Source organism: Hemiscyllium ocellatum (genome assembly GCF_020745735.1).
Source record: "Hemiscyllium ocellatum isolate sHemOce1 chromosome 27 unlocalized genomic scaffold, sHemOce1.pat.X.cur. SUPER_27_unloc_9, whole genome shotgun sequence".
NCBI lineage: Eukaryota > Metazoa > Chordata > Chondrichthyes > Orectolobiformes > Hemiscylliidae > Hemiscyllium > Hemiscyllium ocellatum.
Genome location: NW_026867518.1, coordinates 736,318 through 752,457, shown reverse-complemented (window position 1 = coordinate 752,457; position 16,140 = coordinate 736,318). Strand labels below are relative to the sequence as shown.

At 49.7% G+C, this 16,140-nt stretch overlaps 23 non-coding genes across 23 annotated transcripts; all 23 read left to right on the top strand.

Annotated features, from left to right (window-relative positions):
* Nucleotides 1-78: 78 nt before the first annotated feature.
* trnae-uuc (transfer RNA glutamic acid (anticodon UUC)) lies at nucleotides 79-150 on the top strand. Its single transcript has one exon. It is a non-coding gene; the product is annotated as a tRNA-Glu (tRNA).
* Nucleotides 151-717: 567 nt separating this feature from the next.
* On the top strand, nucleotides 718-789 carry trnae-uuc (transfer RNA glutamic acid (anticodon UUC)). Its single transcript has one exon. It is a non-coding gene; the product is annotated as a tRNA-Glu (tRNA).
* A 567-nt stretch (nucleotides 790-1,356) lies between these two features.
* On the top strand, nucleotides 1,357-1,428 carry trnae-uuc (transfer RNA glutamic acid (anticodon UUC)). Its single transcript has one exon. It is a non-coding gene; the product is annotated as a tRNA-Glu (tRNA).
* A 567-nt stretch (nucleotides 1,429-1,995) lies between these two features.
* Nucleotides 1,996-2,067, top strand: trnae-uuc (transfer RNA glutamic acid (anticodon UUC)). Its single transcript has one exon. It is a non-coding gene; the product is annotated as a tRNA-Glu (tRNA).
* Nucleotides 2,068-2,634: 567 nt separating this feature from the next.
* Nucleotides 2,635-2,706, top strand: trnae-uuc (transfer RNA glutamic acid (anticodon UUC)). Its single transcript has one exon. It is a non-coding gene; the product is annotated as a tRNA-Glu (tRNA).
* A 567-nt stretch (nucleotides 2,707-3,273) lies between these two features.
* Nucleotides 3,274-3,345, top strand: trnae-uuc (transfer RNA glutamic acid (anticodon UUC)). The gene has a single exon. It is a non-coding gene; the product is annotated as a tRNA-Glu (tRNA).
* A 567-nt stretch (nucleotides 3,346-3,912) lies between these two features.
* On the top strand, nucleotides 3,913-3,984 carry trnae-uuc (transfer RNA glutamic acid (anticodon UUC)). The gene has a single exon. It is a non-coding gene; the product is annotated as a tRNA-Glu (tRNA).
* Nucleotides 3,985-4,551: 567 nt separating this feature from the next.
* Nucleotides 4,552-4,623, top strand: trnae-uuc (transfer RNA glutamic acid (anticodon UUC)). The gene has a single exon. It is a non-coding gene; the product is annotated as a tRNA-Glu (tRNA).
* A 1,206-nt stretch (nucleotides 4,624-5,829) lies between these two features.
* Nucleotides 5,830-5,901, top strand: trnae-uuc (transfer RNA glutamic acid (anticodon UUC)). The gene has a single exon. It is a non-coding gene; the product is annotated as a tRNA-Glu (tRNA).
* Nucleotides 5,902-6,468: 567 nt separating this feature from the next.
* Nucleotides 6,469-6,540, top strand: trnae-uuc (transfer RNA glutamic acid (anticodon UUC)). Its single transcript has one exon. It is a non-coding gene; the product is annotated as a tRNA-Glu (tRNA).
* A 566-nt stretch (nucleotides 6,541-7,106) lies between these two features.
* On the top strand, nucleotides 7,107-7,178 carry trnae-uuc (transfer RNA glutamic acid (anticodon UUC)). Its single transcript has one exon. It is a non-coding gene; the product is annotated as a tRNA-Glu (tRNA).
* Nucleotides 7,179-7,745: 567 nt separating this feature from the next.
* Nucleotides 7,746-7,817, top strand: trnae-uuc (transfer RNA glutamic acid (anticodon UUC)). The gene has a single exon. It is a non-coding gene; the product is annotated as a tRNA-Glu (tRNA).
* A 567-nt stretch (nucleotides 7,818-8,384) lies between these two features.
* Nucleotides 8,385-8,456, top strand: trnae-uuc (transfer RNA glutamic acid (anticodon UUC)). The gene has a single exon. It is a non-coding gene; the product is annotated as a tRNA-Glu (tRNA).
* Nucleotides 8,457-9,023: 567 nt separating this feature from the next.
* On the top strand, nucleotides 9,024-9,095 carry trnae-uuc (transfer RNA glutamic acid (anticodon UUC)). The gene has a single exon. It is a non-coding gene; the product is annotated as a tRNA-Glu (tRNA).
* Nucleotides 9,096-9,662: 567 nt separating this feature from the next.
* On the top strand, nucleotides 9,663-9,734 carry trnae-uuc (transfer RNA glutamic acid (anticodon UUC)). The gene has a single exon. It is a non-coding gene; the product is annotated as a tRNA-Glu (tRNA).
* A 1,615-nt stretch (nucleotides 9,735-11,349) lies between these two features.
* trnae-uuc (transfer RNA glutamic acid (anticodon UUC)) lies at nucleotides 11,350-11,421 on the top strand. Its single transcript has one exon. It is a non-coding gene; the product is annotated as a tRNA-Glu (tRNA).
* A 567-nt stretch (nucleotides 11,422-11,988) lies between these two features.
* On the top strand, nucleotides 11,989-12,060 carry trnae-uuc (transfer RNA glutamic acid (anticodon UUC)). Its single transcript has one exon. It is a non-coding gene; the product is annotated as a tRNA-Glu (tRNA).
* Nucleotides 12,061-12,627: 567 nt separating this feature from the next.
* Nucleotides 12,628-12,699, top strand: trnae-uuc (transfer RNA glutamic acid (anticodon UUC)). The gene has a single exon. It is a non-coding gene; the product is annotated as a tRNA-Glu (tRNA).
* Nucleotides 12,700-13,266: 567 nt separating this feature from the next.
* On the top strand, nucleotides 13,267-13,338 carry trnae-uuc (transfer RNA glutamic acid (anticodon UUC)). Its single transcript has one exon. It is a non-coding gene; the product is annotated as a tRNA-Glu (tRNA).
* Nucleotides 13,339-13,905: 567 nt separating this feature from the next.
* trnae-uuc (transfer RNA glutamic acid (anticodon UUC)) lies at nucleotides 13,906-13,977 on the top strand. The gene has a single exon. It is a non-coding gene; the product is annotated as a tRNA-Glu (tRNA).
* Nucleotides 13,978-14,544: 567 nt separating this feature from the next.
* Nucleotides 14,545-14,616, top strand: trnae-uuc (transfer RNA glutamic acid (anticodon UUC)). Its single transcript has one exon. It is a non-coding gene; the product is annotated as a tRNA-Glu (tRNA).
* Nucleotides 14,617-15,183: 567 nt separating this feature from the next.
* trnae-uuc (transfer RNA glutamic acid (anticodon UUC)) lies at nucleotides 15,184-15,255 on the top strand. Its single transcript has one exon. It is a non-coding gene; the product is annotated as a tRNA-Glu (tRNA).
* A 567-nt stretch (nucleotides 15,256-15,822) lies between these two features.
* trnae-uuc (transfer RNA glutamic acid (anticodon UUC)) lies at nucleotides 15,823-15,894 on the top strand. Its single transcript has one exon. It is a non-coding gene; the product is annotated as a tRNA-Glu (tRNA).
* The last annotated feature ends 246 nt before the right edge of the window (nucleotides 15,895-16,140 follow it).

Sequence of the window (16,140 nt, the reverse complement as noted above, 5' to 3'; positions counted from 1 at the left end):
TTCTTCCTGCCGCAGCCCGGATTCGATTCCCAGGCAGCGAGGCAATTTTCAGCACAGCTACAAGAGCGGATTTACGTCTCCCTGGTGGTCTAGTGGTTAGGATTTGGCGCTTTCACCGCCGCGGCCCGGGTTCGATTCCCGGTCAGGGAAGCAGTTTTCAACGGGTCTTAATGCGCTGTACAGTTGTTTCTTGATCTTCGTTGTTCCTGGGCACTGCAATGTGAAGTAGTTCGTTGAAATAGCATCCTGATGCAGATTTGTTTGCATGTGTTGGGATGATTGCTTCTGCCGATACAAAAGAGTGAACAATCCTCACTCTCTCAGTGGAGCAGGTCCGGGCTTTTTGGCAGTGTCTGTTTGCAGACGCGGTTATGTTTGTTTAACAGTTTAAATTTAATACTTTTGTATCCATTGCTCCCGAAGCGATCTCTATCACATTGGGAAGACTGGAGAGTCAAGTCACATCTCTGGGACTCTCCTGCGCGCCTTTATCGGAAAAAAAACCTACCCAGGTAAGCTTGCGCTACACCAGCTTCCGGGTCCGGTCCGCGCTTTTTTCCAATAAAGGCGCGCAGGTGAGTCCCGGAGATGTGACTTGACTCTCCAGTCTCCCCAATGTGATAGAGATCGGATAAAGTCTTCTTCCTGCCGCAGCCCGGATTCGATTCCCAGGCAGCGAGGCAATTTTCAGCACAGCTACAAGAGCGGATTTACGTCTCCCTGGTGGTCTAGTGGTTAGGATTTGGCGCTTTCACCGCCGCGGCCCGGGTTCGATTCCCGGTCAGGGAAGCAGTTTTCAACGGGTCTTAATGCGCTGTACAGTTGTTTCTTGATCTTCGTTGTTCCTGGGCACTGCAATGTGAAGTAGTTCGTTGAAATAGCATCCTGATGCAGATTTGTTTGCATGTGTTGGGAAGATTGATTCTGCCGCTACAAAAGAGTGAGCAATCCTCACTCTCTCAGTGGAGCAGGTCAGGGCTTTTTGGCAGTGTCTGTTTGCAGACGCGGTTATGTTTGTTTAACAGTTTAAATTTAATACTTTTGTATCCATTGCTCCCGAAGCGATCTCTATCACATTGGGAAGACTGGAGAGTCAAGTCACATCTCTGGGACTCTCCTGCGCGCCTTTATGGGAAAGAAAACCTACCCAGGTAAGCTTGCGCTACACCAGCTTCCGGGTCCGGTCCGCGCTTTTTTCCAATAAAGGCGCGCAGGTGAGTCCCGGAGATGTGACTTGACTCTCCAGTCTCCCCAATGTGATAGAGATCGGATAAAGTCTTCTTCCTGCCGCAGCCCGGATTCGATTCCCAGGCAGCGAGGCAATTTTCAGCACAGCTACAAGAGCGGGTTTACGTCTCCCTGGTGGTCTAGTGGTTAGGATTTGGCGCTTTCACCGCCGCGGCCCGGGTTCGATTCCCGGTCAGGGAAGCAGTTTTCAACGGGTCTTAATGCGCTGTACAGTTGTTTCTTGATCTTCGTTGTTCCTGGGCACTGCAATGTGAAGTAGTTCGTTGAAATAGCATCCTGATGCAGATTTGTTTGCATGTGTTGGGAAGATTGATTCTGCCGCTACAAAAGAGTGAGCAATCCTCACTCTCTCAGTGGAGCAGGTCAGGGCTTTTTGGCAGTGTCTGTTTGCAGACGCGGTTATGTTTGTTTAACAGTTTAAATTTAATACTTTTGTATCCATTGCTCCCGAAGCGATCTCTATCACATTGGGAAGACTGGAGAGTCAAGTCACATCTCTGGGACTCTCCTGCGCGCCTTTATGGGAAAGAAAACCGACCCAGGTAAGCTTGCGCTACACCAGCTTCCGGGTCCGGTCCGCGCTTTTTTCCAATAAAGGCGCGCAGGTGAGTCCCGGAGATGTGACTTGACTCTCCAGTCTCCCCAATGTGATAGAGATCGGATAAAGTCTTCTTCCTGCCGCAGCCCGGATTCGATTCCCAGGCAGCGAGGCAATTTTCAGCACAGCTACAAGAGCGGATTTACGTCTCCCTGGTGGTCTAGTGGTTAGGATTTGGCGCTTTCACCGCCGCGGCCCGGGTTCGATTCCCGGTCACGGAAGCAGTTTTCAACGGGTCTTAATGCGCTGTACAGTTGTTTCTTGATCTTCGTTGTTCCTGGGCACTGCAATGTGAAGTAGTTCGTTGAAATAGCATCCTGATGCAGATTTGTTTGCATGTGTTGGGATGATTGCTTCTGCCGCTACAAAAGAGTGAACAATCCTCACTCTCTCAGTGGAGCAGGTCCGGGCTTTTTGGCAGTGTCTGTTTGCAGACGCGGTTATGTTTGTTTAACAGTTTAAATTTAATACTTTTGTATCCATTGCTCCCGAAGCGATCTCTATCACATTGGGAAGACTGGAGAGTCAAGTCACATCTCTGGGACTCTCCTGCGCGCCTTTATCGGAAAAAAAACCTACCCAGGTAAGCTTGCGCTACACCAGCTTCCGGGTCCGGTCCGCGCTTTTTTCCAATAAAGGCGCGCAGGTGAGTCCCGGAGATGTGACTTGACTCTCCAGTCTCCCCAATGTGATAGAGATCGGATAAAGTCTTCTTCCTGCCGCAGCCCGGATTCGATTCCCAGGCAGCGAGGCAATTTTCAGCACAGCTACAAGAGCGGATTTACGTCTCCCTGGTGGTCTAGTGGTTAGGATTTGGCGCTTTCACCGCCGCGGCCCGGGTTCGATTCCCGGTCAGGGAAGCAGTTTTCAACGGGTCTTAATGCGCTGTACAGTTGTTTCTTGATCTTCGTTGTTCCTGGGCACTGCAATGTGAAGTAGTTCGTTGAAATAGCATCCTGATGCAGATTTGTTTGCATGTGTTGGGATGATTGCTTCTGCCGCTACAAAAGAGTGAACAATCCTCACTCTCTCAGTGGAGCAGGTCCGGGCTTTTTGGCAGTGTCTGTTTGCAGACGCGGTTATGTTTGTTTAACAGTTTAAATTTAATACTTTTGTATCCATTGCTCCCGAAGCGATCTCTATCACATTGGGAAGACTGGAGAGTCAAGTCACATCTCTGGGACTCTCCTGCGCGCCTTTATCGGAAAAAAAACCTACCCAGGTAAGCTTGCGCTACACCAGCTTCCGGGTCCGGTCCGCGCTTTTTTCCAATAAAGGCGCGCAGGTGAGTCCCGGAGATGTGACTTGACTCTCCAGTCTCCCCAATGTGATAGAGATCGGATAAAGTCTTCTTCCTGCCGCAGCCCGGATTCGATTCCCAGGCAGCGAGGCAATTTTCAGCACAGCTACAAGAGCGGATTTACGTCTCCCTGGTGGTCTAGTGGTTAGGATTTGGCGCTTTCACCGCCGCGGCCCGGGTTCGATTCCCGGTCAGGGAAGCAGTTTTCAACGGGTCTTAATGCGCTGTACAGTTGTTTCTTGATCTTCGTTGTTCCTGGGCACTGCAATGTGAAGTAGTTCGTTGAAATAGCATCCTGATGCAGATTTGTTTGCATGTGTTGGGAAGATTGATTCTGCCGCTACAAAAGAGTGAGCAATCCTCACTCTCTCAGTGGAGCAGGTCAGGGCTTTTTGGCAGTGTCTGTTTGCAGACGCGGTTATGTTTGTTTAACAGTTTAAATTTAATACTTTTGTATCCATTGCTCCCGAAGCGATCTCTATCACATTGGGAAGACTGGAGAGTCAAGTCACATCTCTGGGACTCTCCTGCGCGCCTTTATGGGAAAGAAAACCTACCCAGGTAAGCTTGCGCTACACCAGCTTCCGGGTCCGGTCCGCGCTTTTTTCCAATAAAGGCGCGCAGGTGAGTCCCGGAGATGTGACTTGACTCTCCAGTCTCCCCAATGTGATAGAGATCGGATAAAGTCTTCTTCCTGCCGCAGCCCGGATTCGATTCCCAGGCAGCGAGGCAATTTTCAGCACAGCTACAAGAGCGGATTTACGTCTCCCTGGTGGTCTAGTGGTTAGGATTTGGCGCTTTCACCGCCGCGGCCCGGGTTCGATTCCCGGTCAGGGAAGCAGTTTTCAACGGGTCTTAATGCGCTGTACAGTTGTTTCTTGATCTTCGTTGTTCCTGGGCACTGCAATGTGAAGTAGTTCGTTGAAATAGCATCCTGATGCAGATTTGTTTGCATGTGTTGGGATGATTGCTTCTGCCGCTACAAAAGAGTGAACAATCCTCACTCTCTCAGTGGAGCAGGTCCGGGCTTTTTGGCAGTGTCTGTTTGCAGACGCGGTTATGTTTGTTTAACAGTTTAAATTTAATACTTTTGTATCCATTGCTCCCGAAGCGATCTCTATCACATTGGGAAGACTGGAGAGTCAAGTCACATCTCTGGGACTCTCCTGCGCGCCTTTATCGGAAAAAAAACCGACCCAGGTAAGCTTGCGCTACACCAGCTTCCGGGTCCGGTCCGCGCTTTTTTCCAATAAAGGCGCGCAGGTGAATCCCGGAGATGTGACTTGACTCTCCAGTCTCCCCAATGTGATAGAGATCGGATAAAGTCTTCTTCCTGCCGCAGCCCGGATTCGATTCCCAGGCAGCGAGGCAATTTTCAGCACAGCTACAAGAGCGGATTTACGTCTCCCTGGTGGTCTAGTGGTTAGGATTTGGCGCTTTCACCGCCGCGGCCCGGGTTCGATTCCCGGTCAGGGAAGCAGTTTTCAACGGGTCTTAATGCGCTGTACAGTTGTTTCTTGATCTTCGTTGTTCCTGGGCACTGCAATGTGAAGTAGTTCGTTGAAATAGCATCCTGATGCAGATTTGTTTGCATGTGTTGGGATGATTGCTTCTGCCGCTACAAAAGAGTGAACAATCCTCACTCTCTCAGTGGAGCAGGTCCGGGCTTTTTGGCAGTGTCTGTTTGCAGACGCGGTTATGTTTGTTTAACAGTTTAAATTTAATACTTTTGTATCCATTGCTCCCGAAGCGATCTCTATCACATTGGGAAGACTGGAGAGTCAAGTCACATCTCTGGGACTCTCCTGCGCGCCTTTATCGGAAAAAAAACCTACCCAGGTAAGCTTCCGCTACACCAGCTTCCGGGTCCGGTCCGCGCTTTTTTCCAATAAAGGCGCGCAGGTGAATCCCGGAGATGTGACTTGACTCTCCAGTCTCCCCAATGTGATAGAGATCGGATAAAGTCTTCTTCCTGCCGCAGCCCGGATTCGATTCCCAGGCAGCGAGGCAATTTTCAGCACAGCTACAAGAGCGGATTTACGTTTCCCTGGTGGTCTAGTGGTTAGGATTTGGCGCTTTCACCGCCGCGGCCCGGGTTCGATTCCCAGTCACGGAAGCAGTTTTCAACGGGTCTTAATGCGCTGTACAGTTGTTTCTTGATCTTCGTTGTTCCTGGGCACTGCAATGTGAAGTAGTTCGTTGAAATAGCATCCTGATGCAGATTTGTTTGCATGTGTTGGGATGATTGCTTCTGCCGCTACAAAAGAGTGAACAATCCTCACTCTCTCAGTGGAGCAGGTCCGGGCTTTTTGGCAGTGTCTGTTTGCAGACGCGGTTATGTTTGTTTAACAGTTTAAATTTAATACTTTTGTATCCATTGCTCCCGAAGCGATCTCTATCACATTGGGAAGACTGGAGAGTCAAGTCACATCTCTGGGACTCTCCTGCGCGCCTTTATCGGAAAAAAAACCTACCCAGGTAAGCTTGCGCTACACCAGCTTCCGGGTCCGGTCCGCGCTTTTTTCCAATAAAGGCGCGCAGGTGAGTCCCGGAGATGTGACTTGACTCTCCAGTCTCCCCAATGTGATAGAGATCGGATAAAGTCTTCTTCCTGCCGCAGCCCGGATTCGATTCCCAGGCAGCGAGGCAATTTTCAGCACAGCTACAAGAGCGGATTTACGTCTCCCTGGTGGTCTAGTGGTTAGGATTTGGCGCTTTCACCGCCGCGGCCCGGGTTCGATTCCCGGTCAGGGAAGCAGTTTTCAACGGGTCTTAATGCGCTGTACAGTTGTTTCTTGATCTTCGTTGTTCCTGGGCACTGCAATGTGAAGTAGTTCGTTGAAATAGCATCCTGATGCAGATTTGTTTGCATGTGTTGGGATGATTGCTTCTGCCGCTACAAAAGAGTGAACAATCCTCACTCTCTCAGTGGAGCAGGTCCGGGCTTTTTGGCAGTGTCTGTTTGCAGACGCGGTTATGTTTGTTTAACAGTTTAAATTTAATACTTTTGTATCCATTGCTCCCGAAGCGATCTCTATCACATTGGGAAGACTGGAGAGTCAAGTCACATCTCTGGGACTCTCCTGCGCGCCTTTATCGGAAAAAAAACCTACCCAGGTAAGCTTGCGCTACACCAGCTTCCGGGTCCGGTCCGCGCTTTTTTCCAATAAAGGCGCGCAGGTGAGTCCCGGAGATGTGACTTGACTCTCCAGTCTCCCCAATGTGATAGAGATCGGATAAAGTCTTCTTCCTGCCGCAGCCCGGATTCGATTCCCAGGCAGCGAGGCAATTTTCAGCACAGCTACAAGAGCGGATTTACGTCTCCCTGGTGGTCTAGTGGTTAGGATTTGGCGCTTTCACCGCCGCGGCCCGGGTTCGATTCCCGGTCAGGGAAGCAGTTTTCAACGGGTCTTAATGCGCTGTACAGTTGTTTCTTGATCTTCGTTGTTCCTGGGCACTGCAATGTGAAGTAGTTCGTTGAAATAGCATCCTGATGCAGATTTGTTTGCATGTGTTGGGATGATTGCTTCTGCCGCTACAAAAGAGTGAACAATCCTCACTCTCTCAGTGGAGCAGGTCCGGGCTTTTTGGCAGTGTCTGTTTGCAGACGCGGTTATGTTTGTTTAACAGTTTAAATTTAATACTTTTGTATCCATTGCTCCCGAAGCGATCTCTATCACATTGGGAAGACTGGAGAGTCAAGTCACATCTCTGGGACTCTCCTGCGCGCCTTTATCGGAAAAAAACCTACCCAGGTAAGCTTGCGCTACACCAGCTTCCGGGTCCGGTCCGCGCTTTTTTCCAATAAAGGCGCGCAGGTGAGTCCCGGAGATGTGACTTGACTCTCCAGTCTCCCCAATGTGATAGAGATCGGATAAAGTCTTCTTCCTGCCGCAGCCCGGATTCGATTCCCAGGCAGCGAGGCAATTTTCAGCACAGCTACAAGAGCGGATTTACGTCTCCCTGGTGGTCTAGTGGTTAGGATTTGGCGCTTTCACCGCCGCGGCCCGGGTTCGATTCCCGGTCAGGGAAGCAGTTTTCAACGGGTCTTAATGCGCTGTACAGTTGTTTCTTGATCTTCGTTGTTCCTGGGCACTGCAATGTGAAGTAGTTCGTTGAAATAGCATCCTGATGCAGATTTGTTTGCATGTGTTGGGATGATTGCTTCTGCCGCTACAAAAGAGTGAACAATCCTCACTCTCTCAGTGGAGCAGGTCCGGGCTTTTTGGCAGTGTCTGTTTGCAGACGCGGTTATGTTTGTTTAACAGTTTAAATTTAATACTTTTGTATCCATTGCTCCCGAAGCGATCTCTATCACATTGGGAAGACTGGAGAGTCAAGTCACATCTCTGGGACTCTCCTGCGCGCCTTTATCGGAAAAAAAACCTACCCAGGTAAGCTTGCGCTACACCAGCTTCCGGGTCCGGTCCGCGCTTTTTTCCAATAAAGGCGCGCAGGTGAGTCCCGGAGATGTGACTTGACTCTCCAGTCTCCCCAATGTGATAGAGATCGGATAAAGTCTTCTTCCTGCCGCAGCCCGGATTCGATTCCCAGGCAGCGAGGCAATTTTCAGCACAGCTACAAGAGCGGATTTACGTCTCCCTGGTGGTCTAGTGGTTAGGATTTGGCGCTTTCACCGCCGCGGCCCGGGTTCGATTCCCGGTCAGGGAAGCAGTTTTCAACGGGTCTTAATGCGCTGTACAGTTGTTTCTTGATCTTCGTTGTTCCTGGGCACTGCAATGTGAAGTAGTTCGTTGAAATAGCATCCTGATGCAGATTTGTTTGCATGTGTTGGGATGATTGCTTCTGCCGATACAAAAGAGTGAACAATCCTCACTCTCTCAGTGGAGCAGGTCCGGGCTTTTTGGCAGTGTCTGTTTGCAGACGCGGTTATGTTTGTTTAACAGTTTAAATTTAATACTTTTGTATCCATTGCTCCCGAAGCGATCTCTATCACATTGGGAAGACTGGAGAGTCAAGTCACATCTCTGGGACTCTCCTGCGCGCCTTTATCGGAAAAAAAACCTACCCAGGTAAGCTTGCGCTACACCAGCTTCCGGGTCCGGTCCGCGCTTTTTTCCAATAAAGGCGCGCAGGTGAGTCCCGGAGATGTGACTTGACTCTCCAGTCTCCCCAATGTGATAGAGATCGGATAAAGTCTTCTTCCTGCCGCAGCCCGGATTCGATTCCCAGGCAGCGAGGCAATTTTCAGCACAGCTACAAGAGCGGATTTACGTCTCCCTGGTGGTCTAGTGGTTAGGATTTGGCGCTTTCACCGCCGCGGCCCGGGTTCGATTCCCGGTCAGGGAAGCAGTTTTCAACGGGTCTTAATGCGCTGTACAGTTGTTTCTTGATCTTCGTTGTTCCTGGGCACTGCAATGTGAAGTAGTTCGTTGAAATAGCATCCTGATGCAGATTTGTTTGCATGTGTTGGGAAGATTGATTCTGCCGCTACAAAAGAGTGAGCAATCCTCACTCTCTCAGTGGAGCAGGTCAGGGCTTTTTGGCAGTGTCTGTTTGCAGACGCGGTTATGTTTGTTTAACAGTTTAAATTTAATACTTTTGTATCCATTGCTCCCGAAGCGATCTCTATCACATTGGGAAGACTGGAGAGTCAAGTCACATCTCTGGGACTCTCCTGCGCGCCTTTATGGGAAAGAAAACCTACCCAGGTAAGCTTGCGCTACACCAGCTTCCGGGTCCGGTCCGCGCTTTTTTCCAATAAAGGCGCGCAGGTGAGTCCCGGAGATGTGACTTGACTCTCCAGTCTCCCCAATGTGATAGAGATCGGATAAAGTCTTCTTCCTGCCGCAGCCCGGATTCGATTCCCAGGCAGCGAGGCAATTTTCAGCACAGCTACAAGAGCGGGTTTACGTCTCCCTGGTGGTCTAGTGGTTAGGATTTGGCGCTTTCACCGCCGCGGCCCGGGTTCGATTCCCGGTCAGGGAAGCAGTTTTCAACGGGTCTTAATGCGCTGTACAGTTGTTTCTTGATCTTCGTTGTTCCTGGGCACTGCAATGTGAAGTAGTTCGTTGAAATAGCATCCTGATGCAGATTTGTTTGCATGTGTTGGGAAGATTGATTCTGCCGCTACAAAAGAGTGAGCAATCCTCACTCTCTCAGTGGAGCAGGTCAGGGCTTTTTGGCAGTGTCTGTTTGCAGACGCGGTTATGTTTGTTTAACAGTTTAAATTTAATACTTTTGTATCCATTGCTCCCGAAGCGATCTCTATCACATTGGGAAGACTGGAGAGTCAAGTCACATCTCTGGGACTCTCCTGCGCGCCTTTATGGGAAAGAAAACCGACCCAGGTAAGCTTGCGCTACACCAGCTTCCGGGTCCGGTCCGCGCTTTTTTCCAATAAAGGCGCGCAGGTGAGTCCCGGAGATGTGACTTGACTCTCCAGTCTCCCCAATGTGATAGAGATCGGATAAAGTCTTCTTCCTGCCGCAGCCCGGATTCGATTCCCAGGCAGCGAGGCAATTTTCAGCACAGCTACAAGAGCGGATTTACGTCTCCCTGGTGGTCTAGTGGTTAGGATTTGGCGCTTTCACCGCCGCGGCCCGGGTTCGATTCCCGGTCAGGGAAGCAGTTTTCAACGGGTCTTAATGCGCTGTACAGTTGTTTCTTGATCTTCGTTGTTCCTGGGCACTGCAATGTGAAGTAGTTCGTTGAAATAGCATCCTGATGCAGATTTGTTTGCATGTGTTGGGATGATTGCTTCTGCCGCTACAAAAGAGTGAACAATCCTCACTCTCTCAGTGGAGCAGGTCAGGGCTTTTTGGCAGTGTCTGTTTGCAGACGCGGTTATGTTTGTTTAACAGTTTAAATTTAATACTTTTGTATCCATTGCTCCCGAAGCGATCTCTATCACATTGGGAAGACTGGAGAGTCAAGTCACATCTCTGGGACTCTCCTGCGCGCCTTTATGGGAAAGAAAACCGACCCAGGTAAGCTTGCGCTACACCAGCTTCCGGGTCCGGTCCGCGCTTTTTTCCAATAAAGGCGCGCAGGTTAGTCCCGGAGATGTGACTTGACTCTCCAATCTCCCCAATGTTACAGAGATCGCATCGCGAGCATTTGGTTTCAAAACATTACATTGATTTATGTACTGGTGAAAGTCTTCTTACTGCCGCTTGTGCAATCTCTTCGAGGAGGCTGTTTTCATTCACAATTCAGCCTCCCGTGCCCAGAATTATCATTGCCCTCTACTTTTGTATAATAAATCCTACGCCATTCATTGTGAAGACGGGGGTTGGGTGGGGGGGTGTGGGCGGGGGGGTGGGTTGGGTGGACAATCTGATCCCACCATCGGCAGGCACATCCATGTCACGAGGAATTAGCCCTCCAACACCGGGGCCATCGCCCATCGTGCCTTTCAGTGTTTTGCCTGTTCCTGACTTTTCACATTGATGTGGAGCCAAGAAGGGGTTTGTTTTCCTGATGTGCATGAACGAGAATTTTTTCAATGTTTCTGTTCAGTTCATGTCCCGAGAATAATAGAGTCAATCTCCCGGTGTCTTAAACAAGGGGACGATGTCTGGACTGTCTCTGCTCAGTCGAACAGTTCATCCTTCATTCTCCTCTAATTCCACTTCGCAAAGAGTTTCTCAAGATTCACAAAGCTGGAGACTCGGATGTCTGTTTTATTTCCTGAACATTTTAACATCTGCTAACTGACAACTTTTTGCCAACATCTCTTCCCTCATGTAACACTTGCATCATGTTCATGGATGAGGCATTTCCACTTTGTGGAGACATTCCCAAGTTTGGGAATGTACTCTTTGCAGCGAAGAAGTTTAACTGGAGATATCCAGGGGCTGTTGGCAATGATGGGAGAAGAAGTGGTGGGAATGGACAGAAGAACCTATTGCCACTGACCAGGGTCAGTTACCAGAGTACAGGGTTTGAAGTTCTTTAATTGAATTCAGCATTTGTGTAGAACAAACACAGCGAATACTACAGAAAGCAAACGGGTCGAGCAGCATCTGTGGAAAGGTAAACGGAGCTGACGTTTTGGGTGTGCTATGTTTTTTGTTCAGAACTCGAGTTTCCTGCATGGCAATAAATTCCCTGATGTGAGAAAACATGGCTTTATTGAGAAGAGTTTTGTGAAGTTTGAGCGATGATGCAGCCAACAGGAAGTCATTGAAAATCGCCAGCGAGGCAATTTTCAGCACAGCTACAAGAGCGGATTTACGTCTCCCTGGTGGTCTAGTGGTTAGGATTTGGCGCTTTCACCGCCGCGGCCCGGGTTCGATTCCCGGTCAGGGAAGCAGTTTTCAACGGGTCTTAATGCGCTGTACAGTTGTTTCTTGATCTTCGTTGTTCCTGGGCACTGCAATGTGAAGTAGTTCGTTGAAATAGCATCCTGATGCAGATTTGTTTGCATGTGTTGGGATGATTGCTTCTGCCGCTACAAAAGAGTGAACAATCCTCACTCTCTCAGTGGAGCAGGTCCGGGCTTTTTGGCAGTGTCTGTTTGCAGACGCGGTTATGTTTGTTTAACAGTTTAAATTTAATACTTTTGTATCCATTGCTCCCGAAGCGATCTCTATCACATTGGGAAGACTGGAGAGTCAAGTCACATCTCTGGGACTCTCCTGCGCGCCTTTATCGGAAAAAAAACCTACCCAGGTAAGCTTGCGCTACACCAGCTTCCGGGTCCGGTCCGCGCTTTTTTCCAATAAAGGCGCGCAGGTGAGTCCCGGAGATGTGACTTGACTCTCCAGTCTCCCCAATGTGATAGAGATCGGATAAAGTCTTCTTCCTGCCGCAGCCCGGATTCGATTCCCAGGCAGCGAGGCAATTTTCAGCACAGCTACAAGAGCGGATTTACGTCTCCCTGGTGGTCTAGTGGTTAGGATTTGGCGCTTTCACCGCCGCGGCCCGGGTTCGATTCCCGGTCAGGGAAGCAGTTTTCAACGGGTCTTAATGCGCTGTACAGTTGTTTCTTGATCTTCGTTGTTCCTGGGCACTGCAATGTGAAGTAGTTCGTTGAAATAGCATCCTGATGCAGATTTGTTTGCATGTGTTGGGATGATTGCTTCTGCCGCTACAAAAGAGTGAACAATCCTCACTCTCTCAGTGGAGCAGGTCCGGGCTTTTTGGCAGTGTCTGTTTGCAGACGCGGTTATGTTTGTTTAACAGTTTAAATTTAATACTTTTGTATCCATTGCTCCCGAAGCGATCTCTATCACATTGGGAAGACTGGAGAGTCAAGTCACATCTCTGGGACTCTCCTGCGCGCCTTTATCGGAAAAAAAACCTACCCAGGTAAGCTTGCGCTACACCAGCTTCCGGGTCCGGTCCGCGCTTTTTTCCAATAAAGGCGCGCAGGTGAGTCCCGGAGATGTGACTTGACTCTCCAGTCTCCCCAATGTGATAGAGATCGGATAAAGTCTTCTTCCTGCCGCAGCCCGGATTCGATTCCCAGGCAGCGAGGCAATTTTCAGCACAGCTACAAGAGCGGATTTACGTCTCCCTGGTGGTCTAGTGGTTAGGATTTGGCGCTTTCACCGCCGCGGCCCGGGTTCGATTCCCGGTCACGGAAGCAGTTTTCAACGGGTCTTAATGCGCTGTACAGTTGTTTCTTGATCTTCGTTGTTCCTGGGCACTGCAATGTGAAGTAGTTCGTTGAAATAGCATCCTGATGCAGATTTGTTTGCATGTGTTGGGATGATTGCTTCTGCCGCTACAAAAGAGTGAACAATCCTCACTCTCTCAGTGGAGCAGGTCCGGGCTTTTTGGCAGTGTCTGTTTGCAGACGCGGTTATGTTTGTTTAACAGTTTAAATTTAATACTTTTGTATCCATTGCTCCCGAAGCGATCTCTATCACATTGGGAAGACTGGAGAGTCAAGTCACATCTCTGGGACTCTCCTGCGCGCCTTTATCGGAAAAAAAACCTACCCAGGTAAGCTTGCGCTACACCAGCTTCCGGGTCCGGTCCGCGCTTTTTTCCAATAAAGGCGCGCAGGTGAGTCCCGGAGATGTGACTTGACTCTCCAGTCTCCCCAATGTGATAGAGATCGGATAAAGTCTTCTTCCTGCCGCAGCCCGGATTCGATTCCCAGGCAGCGAGGCAATTTTCAGCACAGCTACAAGAGCGGATTTACGTCTCCCTGGTGGTCTAGTGGTTAGGATTTGGCGCTTTCACCGCCGCGGCCCGGGTTCGATTCCCGGTCAGGGAAGCAGTTTTCAACGGGTCTTAATGCGCTGTACAGTTGTTTCTTGATCTTCGTTGTTCCTGGGCACTGCAATGTGAAGTAGTTCGTTGAAATAGCATCCTGATGCAGATTTGTTTGCATGTGTTGGGATGATTGCTTCTGCCGCTACAAAAGAGTGAACAATCCTCACTCTCTCAGTGGAGCAGGTCAGGGCTTTTTGGCAGTGTCTGTTTGCAGACGCGGTTATGTTTGTTTAACAGTTTAAATTTAATACTTTTGTATCCATTGCTCCCGAAGCGATCTCTACCACATTGGGAAGACTGGAGAGTCAAGTCACATCTCTGGGACTCTCCTGCGCGCCTTTATCGGAAAAAAAACCTACCCAGGTAAGCTTGCGCTACACCAGCTTCCGGGTCCGGTCCGCGCTTTTTTCCAATAAAGGCGCGCAGGTGAGTCCCGGAGATGTGACTTGACTCTCCTGTCTCCCCAATGTGATAGAGATCGGATAAAGTCTTCTTCCTGCCGCAGCCCGGATTCGATTCCCAGGCAGCGAGGCAATTTTCAGCACAGCTACAAGAGCGGATTTACGTCTCCCTGGTGGTCTAGTGGTTAGGATTTGGCGCTTTCACCGCCGCGGCCCGGGTTCGATTCCCGGTCAGGGAAGCAGTTTTCAACGGGTCTTAATGCGCTGTACAGTTGTTTCTTGATCTTCGTTGTTCCTGGGCACTGCAATGTGAAGTAGTTCGTTGAAATAGCATCCTGATGCAGATTTGTTTGCATGTGTTGGGATGATTGCTTCTGCCGCTACAAAAGAGTGAACAATCCTCACTCTCTCAGTGGAGCAGGTCCGGGCTTTTTGGCAGTGTCTGTTTGCAGACGCGGTTATGTTTGTTTAACAGTTTAAATTTAATACTTTTGTATCCATTGCTCCCGAAGCGATCTCTATCACATTGGGAAGACTGGAGAGTCAAGTCACATCTCTGGGACTCTCCTGCGCGCCTTTATCGGAAAAAAAACCGACCCAGGTAAGCTTGCGCTACACCAGCTTCCGGGTCCGGTCCGCGCTTTTTTCCAATAAAGGCGCGCAGGTGAGTCCCGGAGATGTGACTTGACTCTCCAGTCTCCCCAATGTGATAGAGATCGGATAAAGTCTTCTTCCTGCCGCAGCCCGGATTCGATTCCCAGGCAGCGAGGCAATTTTCAGCACAGCTACAAGAGCGGATTTACGTCTCCCTGGTGGTCTAGTGGTTAGGATTTGGCGCTTTCACCGCCGCGGCCCGGGTTCGATTCCCGGTCAGGGAAGCAGTTTTCAACGGGTCTTAATGCGCTGTACAGTTGTTTCTTGATCTTCGTTGTTCCTGGGCACTGCAATGTGAAGTAGTTCGTTGAAATAGCATCCTGATGCAGATTTGTTTGCATGTGTTGGGATGATTGCTTCTGCCGATACAAAAGAGTGAACAATCCTCACTCTCTCAGTGGAGCAGGTCCGGGCTTTTTGGCAGTGTCTGTTTGCAGACGCGGTTATGTTTGTTTAACAGTTTAAATTTAATACTTTTGTATCCATTGCTCCCGAAGCGATCTCTATCACATTGGGAAGACTGGAGAGTCAAGTCACATCTCTGGGACTCTCCTGCGCGCCTTTATCGGAAAAAAAACCTACCCAGGTAAGCTTGCGCTACACCAGCTTCCGGGTCCGGTCCGCGCTTTTTTCCAATAAAGGCGCGCAGGTGAGTCCCGGAGATGTGACTTGACTCTCCAGTCTCCCCAATGTGATAGAGATCGGATAAAGTCTTCTTCCTGCCGCAGCCCGGATTCGATTCCCAGGCAGCGAGGCAATTTTCAGCACAGCTACAAGAGCGGATTTACGTCTCCCTGGTGGTCTAGTGGTTAGGATTTGGCGCTTTCACCGCCGCGGCCCGGGTTCGATTCCCGGTCACGGAAGCAGTTTTCAACGGGTCTTAATGCGCTGTACAGTTGTTTCTTGATCTTCGTTGTTCCTGGGCACTGCAATGTGAAGTAGTTCGTTGAAATAGCATCCTGATGCAGATTTGTTTGCATGTGTTGGGATGATTGCTTCTGCCGCTACAAAAGAGTGAACAATCCTCACTCTCTCAGTGGAGCAGGTCCGGGCTTTTTGGCAGTGTCTGTTTGCAGACGCGGTTATGTTTGTTTAACAGTTTAAATTTAATACTTTTGTATCCATTGCTCCCGAAGCGATCTCTATCACATTGGGAAGACTGGAGAGTCAAGTCACATCTCTGGGACTCTCCTGCGCGCCTTTATCGGAAAAAAAACCTACCCAGGTAAGCTTGCGCTACACCAGCTTCCGGGTCCGGTCCGCGCTTTTTTCCAATAAAGGCGCGCAGGTGAGTCCCGGAGATGTGACTTGACTCTCCAGTCTCCCCAATGTGATAGAGATCGGATAAAGTCTTCTTCCTGCCGCAGCCCGGATTCGATTCCCAGGCAGCGAGGCAATTTTCAGCACAGCTACAAGAGCGGATTTACGTTTCCCTGGTGGTCTAGTGGTTAGGATTTGGCGCTTTCACCGCCGCGGCCCGGGTTCGATTCCCGGTCAGGGAAGCAGTTTTCAACGGGTCTTAATGCGCTGTACAGTTGTTTCTTGATCTTCGTTGTTCCTGGGCACTGCAATGTGAAGTAGTTCGTTGAAATAGCGTCCTGATGCAGATTTGTTTGCATGTGTTGGGATGATTGCTTCTGCCGCTACAAAAGAGTGAACAATCCTCACTCTCTCAGTGGAGCAGGTCAGGGCTTTTTGGCAGTGTCTGTTTGCAGACGCGGTTATGTTTGTTTAACAGTTTAAATTTA